Here is a 9,106-nt window from a genome sequence, read left to right as displayed (position 1 = left end):
ACACAGCAGAAAAAAAAAAAAAAAAAAACTGTTTCACGTCGGCAGAGAGTGACTCAGGGCTTACCAGAACTCTTAGAGTTCTACTTCACAAACTGAATGAAGCAGGTGTGAAATTAGTAGAAGTTACAAGTCCCCAAAAAAGTGGTTTCTTTTCTTTTATAGTTTTTTGTGTGAATTACAAATATCCATTCATCAGATCTACAGCGGTCTCTAATTCCAGAACCTTCCCTCCGGACAGCTCTCCTCAGAACAAAGCCAGATCTTCCACTGCAAGTGCTCCCTGCTGCTCTCTCGCTCTCTCTCACTCTATCTTTCTCTCTCTCCCCATGTCTCCCACACACTCTCTCCCACTCTCTCCCTCTGTGCTCTGGTTTCCCTCCATCTCCCAACATGCTTTTTTTGCATACAGAAGCAGCATACTTACACGATCAAGAACAAAATAAACAACGGTTGTCTAGTACCAAATACAGGACCGTGATTATGACGGCTGTGTTCACTCGTGGTTCCTTAAGGAATGCTTTCTCCATGGTGCTTGGTGATTATGATGGCTGTGTACCATCGTGGTTCCTTAAGGAACGCTTTCTCCATGGTGCTTGGTGATTATGACGGCTGTGTTCACTCGTGGTTCCTTAAGGAATGCTTTCTCCATGGTGCTTGGTGATTATGATGGCTGTGTACCATCGTGGTTCCTTAAGGAACGCTTTCTCCATGGTGCTTGGTGATTATGACGGCTGTGTTCACTCGTGGTTCCTTAAGGAACGCTTTCTCCATGGTGCTCGGTGATTATGACGGCTGTGTACCATCGTGGTTCCTTAAGGAACGCTTTCTCCATGGTGCTTGGTGATTATGACGGCTGTGTACCATCGTGGTTCCTTAAGGAACGCTTTCTCCATGGTGTTTGGTGATTATGATGGCTGTGTACCATCGTGGTTCCTTAAGGAACGCTTTCTCCATGGTGCTTGGTGATTATGATGGCTGTGTTCACTCGTGGTTCCTTAAGGAACGCTTTCTCCATGGTGCTCGGTGATTATGACAGCTGTGTACCATCGTGGTTCCTTAAGGAACGCTTTCTCCATGGTGCTTGGTGATTATGACGGCTGTGTACCATCGTGGTTCCTTAAGGAACGCTTTCTCCATGGTGCTTGGTGATTATGACGGCTCTGTTCACTCGGGGTTCCTTAAGGAACGCTTTCTTCATGGTGCTTGGTGAGGGCAAGAGCTGTATATGTTTTAAATGCTTGCTTTGAAACTACGTGGCATCTACTCAAGTCTGTTATGTCTTATATATTCTTGCTCAATTAAAAATCATTCAGCAGCTGCCAAGACTTCCCCACAAACAAAATAGATAAAGCAGGATCCCAGTGGGGGAATGCGCATCCTGCTTATGCTATCTTGCTCTCCATGATGCATCTATAGGTGAGAGCGAGCTTGGCAGCCACCTGCAGCGGTGCCCATGGAGCTGGGGGTTAAGGGTGTAGCTCAAGGGCCCAAAGACATGTGAATATTGTGCCGAGGTTGGAGCTTACACCTTCCGATCCCAAATAGAGCCCGTCAAGCTGCATGTTGCCTTTAACGCTAATAGATAATGAAGATTGCCTTTCCAGTGTCACTCAGTTTTCCTTATGAACTCATTCCAGTGATGCAATAGCTGCTTATTCAGGGTTGTGGTCAACCAGCATGCCTCACAATAAGGGCAGAGGGATCCCCTGAATAGAATCAATCTATGCTAAGGCAGATACTTTATCGATTCATTTATACGTGATATAAATCCAGAATTTATGCTGTTTGAAAGTTCCCTGCCAAGTAATACTGTGTCGGCAGAAGAAATGTGCTTTTAACTTATTTACTGTTTCCCGGCGTGTTGATTATCCGCATGGATATTCTCTGTGGGCTGTTAAATAGACAAAGAACAAGCATGAATGAGGAAAAAGTAGCACAAAACTGCATCAGTATCTGTCTGTCTCATAACGAAATTCAGGCACATAAACTCCAACACAAGCATTGTTAATGCATACACATGTACATGTATTCAAATGTATGCAAACACATGTTATTTTCTCAGACAGTTTAATAGGGGAAAAAATTTGAAATAAATGTCGAACAGTAACACAAGAGCGGTATTTAGAGAGAGAGAATGATCTCTGTGTTGGATTATCTTCAGCAAATTACTGTTCTTCTGTGTACTTGGAGCTGTTTACTAAACCATGAGCCACTGCATAGTATCTGCGCACTGCATGATGGGACACACACCAGCACTTGCCTACGGCCGGCACTGCCGCAGCTGTGTGCCCTGCAGCATGCCGCACCTCGGGGACAGTGCCTGATTTCCGGAAGCTTGCCTGCTTGAATCACGGCATCCATCAGCACAGTTTCTACCGTCAGCAATTTCATAACATAGACAGCTGCATAAAAATAGCACGTCAGCCTAGAAAAGGCAATGAATAAAACACAGAAATTAGGCCTGGCGAAACCTTGGTCTCGCTTCATTCATGGCAATGCAGAGCTGAAGAGGAGGACACCTTTCCTGCCTAAGAAGATTAATGTTGCCGGGGTTCTGCATCCATCTGACAGCTCCTGTCTAAAAGCAGCTCCACACATGGCTCCTGCACAGCTGCCTCTAAATGCCGCCACCATGTCCTCAGACATAAGAGGAACGTAAAAACTACACCAGAGCAGCAGCTGCTCTCCCCTCCACCACTTTGTTTAATTTCACACACCGTTCTTTCCCCATAGCTAGCTGGACGCTAAGCCCCTTCCTTTAACCCCCTCCTCACACAATACTGGCATGTATACCATTTACCATTCACTGGCATGTATACCATTTACCATTCACTGGCATGTATACCATTTACCATTCACCGGCATGTATACCATTTACCATTCACTGGCATGTATACCATTTACCATAACACCTCATGTGTGTAGTATTGTACTGTTTTTGTATTGTACTGATTGTATTGTAAAATTATAGCTGAATTGTTATAATTGTATATTGCTGATAATATGTGGAGTATCTATCTATCTATCTATCTATCTATCTATCTATCTATCTATCTATCTATCTATCTATCTATCTATCTATCTATCTATCTATCTATCTATCTATCTATCTATCCCAGTATGAAAAGGACCTATACCATTTAGTTACCATTTTTAAACATACCAAATATTACATATCAGTATTATGTATTTTGAAATCAATTTTAGAAAACATCTGAGGAAGATCACTGGCAAATCACCCGAGGGACCTTTTACAAACATGGCTGCCTTCCAGTGCCAGTGGGAAAAACAAGTACTACTAAAAATAGATTTACATCTACTATTCGAGGGTATTTCTGCTTTCTTTTCAAGACTGATCACACAGTTAAAGCAGAAGTGCTTTTTAGGCTTCATATACAAGTTTTATAATGCAGAATGTAGATATAAATACACCAATTTTGTTCACTATTTGAATAATCAATATTTATTTTTCCAAAGTTATCCTGAATTCCCTTTCTATCAAATGTTGTGCATTTATACAAATTGTTTTCATAATTCTTTCTTTTGTATGTCTCGGTTTATTTGTTTTAATGAGCCAGCTGTTAAATATGTGCGAAATATGCATAATAATTTTGCATCCAGTGTGATGATTCCGGTCATGGTGTCCATCAGCTTGTCACCCAGGATTCCCAAAATGCACTTCTCTGAAACAAGCATGCAAGTGCTTGTCTGGCCTGTAATACAGGTTCACCACCTGAACTGTCACCCGTGGCAACATTAATTTCTTCCAAGTGTCAATTGCCGATTTGACTGCAAAAGTACACTGTTAAACATGCCGTGTTAGTGCCTATAAATCTGACAAGCTCCATCTCAAATAAGGAGCATTTCATGTAATGATTTTCTTGCTCTCATGGTGAGTCATGAACTTTAACTACTCACAATGTTGTGGTATTTGATTCCTGGGGCTTCATTTATCAAACTTTGCCTAAATCTCATCACAAGAAAAAATTCAGATTTATCAAAACTGGCACACGCACATTTTCTTTCTGAACTGTCTTGTAAATCTACATAAGTGCAGAAACCTGAGATCCAACCCATTTTCTGGCTGCAAATAACAATAAATAGTCAAAGCAAAGGAGCTGCATTCTCATATAATATGCAAATCAGGTCTTTCTGATTGCAAAGTCCAATAATCATGACTGTAAATAAAAAACCAAGAATAGGAATTTGAACAGTGTGAGGCACAACAAAATATTATACCTGAGGGCCCAAGTACATTTATATTTTCCAGAAAATGGAAAATTCCAGAATGTGTGAATCAAGAAGAATGTGATAACCTGAGATTCTGAACAGCACAGCCTGGAAACTGGATTTTGCTGCATAAATGGACAGATTCAATAATGTTAATGTTAGATGTAACCTAAACCAAAAGCAGTATTTTACTGCAAAATGTCGTTTAAGTATTAAGCTACTCCGTACACAGCGGCCTTTGTTAGCTGTCTAATGGGACTCATTCGATATTTTAATTTGCACCAAAATTTACACAACGTTTTCGTTGTTGTGGCTGTTTTGTTCAGCTTGTTTTATACGCTATAATTGTCTGCTAAATTCTGCAGATCTTGGTGTCATAAGGAGAATAACTGAGAATAGGCGACCACCTGTTGGTTGGCACTCCTGTCCCGTGGGTAGCTGAATAAAGACGTGTTATTATATATCATTGTCTCTGCCATTTTTCTCACTTAAGACCGTCACTGGCTTACATTATAAGCTCTGGCTTTTGTGATCAGTTCCATACAATGGGTCTATAATCCATCCATCCATCCATCCATCCATTGTCCAAACCGCTTATCCTTCTGGGTCGTGGGGAGTCCGGAGCCTATGGGCACAAAGCAAGGAACATCACAGGACACACCATTCACTCACACATGCACTCCTGCAGGCAATTCAGTAACTCCAATTAGCCTCAGCATGTTTTTGGACGGTGGGGGGAAACCGGAGTACCCGGAGGAAACCCCACGATGACATGGGGAGAACATGCAAACTCCACACACATGTGACCCAGGCGGAGACTCGAACCTGGGACCCAGAGGTGTGAGGCGACAGTGCTAACCACTGCACCACCATGCCGCCCCCCGCAGGAGCACATATGATGTACATTTTTGTAGTAATTACATACACTTTATAATGGGTACTTCATGTCTGGCTCAGACCATCAACAAATCCTGAGATAGTACGGGGGGGGGGCAAGCGTTTAAACTGTGCGGCAGAATGAGCCGGGGGAATATTGCAGAGGGGCTCCCTGAACTAAATGATAAAGAAACCAGCTCCATTTCCCATTCCCCCGACATCCACCGTGGCACATTGGCACATTCCCCTCTCTCTATCCCAGTATCAGTCATTTCCTCTGCCTGCTTTGCTCAGTCAGGGTTATAATTGTTCTTCGGATCGTAAAACCGAGGGAGCTTCTACACAGCTTCAGATTAAAATTGAAGTTAACAGAAATACAGCTTCAGACTGACAGACAAATACAGCCTCAGGCTGACAAACAACCATGAGTTATGAGTTTCAAACATTGTTTTCTTTAGGTTGTGACGGGAGCTGGATGCTGGACTGTCATAACTACACAGATGGATACCTGCCTTTCTCTGTCTGTCTCTCTCTTGTTTTCACACCTGTCTTCCATATATAAAGAACCACCAAAGTACAAAAGAAGTACAAGAGTAATTATGAAAGACTAATTTCTTCCTCTTCGTCAGTGGAGCATGGATGCTCTGTCCGATTCATGGGACACTTTATATAAGTTTTGGGTTCCAGGCTGGCAGAATCCACTAAGGGTCAGCTTTGCCAACTTTGGTCAGCTGGCTGGCGTAAGATTTTCTGCAAAAGTCTGTACATACATGCATATACATTTACATGTATGTAAGAGTGCCCCGAAAACTGCCCCGACGTTTCCAATGTAGCAAATTTTAGGTTTATAATGGAATAATATGGATTTGTCACACGATTTATTGCATGAGGATGAGAGTCTAAAAGCGTGAGTGTCACGCCAGATGCGTGAGAGACGGCACAGAGGAATGTTTGAAATGAAATTCATGCCAAACGATTATAAAACATCTATCTCAGAAAGAAGCAGCAAGATCCTGGCTTGTCGTACAGGAACCACACAATATGCTGTGCTCTAACCATGTTGTCATTTACAGAAACTCCTCCTGCAGGGGTAGTGTCCTTCATACCAGGAATGCCTATGTGGATGATCAAGAGTGGATCGGTATTTATACAGCCTAGTCACCCTGCCACCTTCATAAAATATAGTTACTAACAAACACAAATTAATATAAAAAAATATTGTTACAAACACACTGACAGTTGTGCTTTACAGTAACTGCTTTAATTTTAATGGACAATGTTATTACCACGTTTTAGCGTTCAGATTCCAAAATGGATTGGAAATATAAATGGGTAAAAAATGATAATAGTGGAAGTTTAACAAGCAGGAGATGAAAATGCCCATCAGGTACCGATGAAAATACTTGACCTGGATCAGCCAGAGAGTCCATTTCATTCCTTCTGTCAGTGTTCCAGGGAAGTGTGCATTTAATTGTGCGAGACAACCCACACGTTTTTGTGTGACTCAGGATCTTGCTGAACTTTCTCTCCATCGGTGGTCACGGTGACAACAGGTTGTTGTGGTAAACTGGCAACCAGGGAGATGGGAGGCTATCATCCCTTTGCTGTACAAAGAAAACTGAGATTTATCATTCCTCCATAATCTTAATATCAAACACAGAAAAAAATGGTCAAGCTTGCCTTCTTGTTATGACGTTAGAGGGAATGCTAGTTTCCCTCTAAAAAGTGAACTGTTCTCACCCTTTGTCACTTTTCTTTGAATTACTGATCTGAATAGAGTACTGGTTTATGTGGAGCACTATTTGAAGCACCAGGAACCTGCATAATATGTGTATTCCAAAATACACGCCAAAAAACTACATTACATAACGATACTACAGAACCCGCCAACACTTGCAGGATTAGAGGTCAGAGCCCACATAAGGCAGCTCCTCTGATCCTCCTCCGTGTCAGACATCGCCTGGGATGCCTGGTAGCACCTGCAGGGCCCCTCGGTACAGTACACAGGGACTCCCCGCCTCATGTCATTAACCCCTGTCGTGACAGACAGCAGGCTGTGGGGGCGCCCACCTCTCGTCAACATATCACTCTCTCCTCATACTCCTCAGACGCACACTCCAATAGGCATCACTCTATGGCAGACCTCAGCCTGTGGGCCATATCTGGCTTGCAGAGCTATTTTCACTAGCCTGTGCAATCATTACAATGGAGAGAGAAAAAAGAAAAAAGTTTATTGTTCAAGTATAGGAAGATGAAGAGATGTTTGCTCTCAAATCTTTCTTGGAATTATTATTATTAGCATTATTATTATTGATGATAATAATAATGATGGTGGTGATGATTATAATAATACTACTAATAATAATAATAATAATAATAATAATAATACAAAAAGCAGTACAGATTTCTGGTTTTACCCCCGACTGCTGGTATGGGAAATACAACAGGAACTTCATAGTCATGGTGGCCGAGAGTTTAAGGTGTTGGACTTGAAATCCAATGGGGTTTCCCCGCACAGATCGGATTCCTGTCTCTGATGTGGTAATACGTATGTTTAGTACCAACTGTTGTACATTAAGTGTGTTTCACTGCTTATGGGAAATTCTATACCCAAGACTCTCTTGTTCTAGTGATGTGACAATAAGTCATTTAATTTGATAAAATTGGTAAGGCTTCCTATGAATGCCATGTCTGGAAGAATTTATAATCACATTCATAACACACTATAACGCATTCATAAAGCATTATAAACGCGGCTATAAATATTTAGAAAAAGGAATCACACTATAGCCATGTTTATTATGCATTATGAATGCTTTATGAAGCTCGCATCTATAAGGCACCATAATACCTTCATAATGCATCCTTAATGCTTATACCGGTCATTATAATGCATTATGAAGGTATCTATAGTGCATTATAGATGACAGCATCTATAACAAGTGTTACCAAAAAAATCTAACAAGTCTATTATTGTTTTTCATGGGACATAAAAATAATGTTTGCAAAATGAGCACGGCTGACATATTTGGCCCTTCATGGAAGATCAGTTCCCAGGCCTGCACTATGGGGAAGTGACTGGGGAAGCAGCACTGGAATGACATGGCAGCAGCAAGGAGTCTAAATGATGCCATGACCACGGTCCTGCATGTCAACCAACAGGCGTCCAATCGGCCAATAAAGGCCCCTCTTACTGATTTATTACTGAGCTCTGACTCTCAGCGCCATGCTCCGCTATATCTGCTGCTGTGCCTGGCATGACCGGAGGGAGAAAGGGAATAGAAAGCTGAAGGCATTAAGGAGAACGAGAGCAAGAGCAGACCATGGTAAATAAATGAAGAGGAAGTGAAATGGTTGCTGTCTCCATGACAACAGATCTGTGATGGAACAAGTTATAGACATTAAGGTAAGTATAGGGTAAAATACTAATTAGATTGCATAGGAATGATCATTCACACTATAAGAAGGAAATAAAGTGCAAATTAGCAATAACCCACAAAACAGCTCACACCGCTCACTGCTATCCTGTGCTTTCCAGTCTTTCCTATCTCACCATGGTTACCAAATACAGGTGTTTACATTTATTTAAAGATCCCGTACACAAAATGGCTGAGCCATTTCAAATGTTTCTTAAACATTCCTGATTGCGCTAAAATGGTTCTCATGTGTTTTTTCTCGTTGACCTGAAACGAATGGAAGGAATTCTGCAATGTTACTAAACAACATTGTTGAGCTGCCAAACAAAGTAACACGCTACCAGTCACTGTGTGTGCAGTGTGTGAAGCGTTCAGCATGTAACAGCAGGAAAAACCTCAACATTCATTTACTGCGGCTAATTACCTGTTTTTTCTTCCATCTATCAAACACTTTTAAAACAGCTGTTTCCTTCAAAATCTTTGTATCTGGGAGACAGACCTTCTGCATGCATGTTTTGCACACACCTGCCACCTGCTCTGTTGGGTTATTTATATATACACACATACAAAGATGTGTACAGTAT

This window comes from Brienomyrus brachyistius, chromosome 18, assembly GCF_023856365.1.
Source record: "Brienomyrus brachyistius isolate T26 chromosome 18, BBRACH_0.4, whole genome shotgun sequence".
Lineage (NCBI taxonomy): Eukaryota > Metazoa > Chordata > Actinopteri > Osteoglossiformes > Mormyridae > Brienomyrus > Brienomyrus brachyistius.
Note: the sequence above shows the minus strand (reverse complement) of the source record.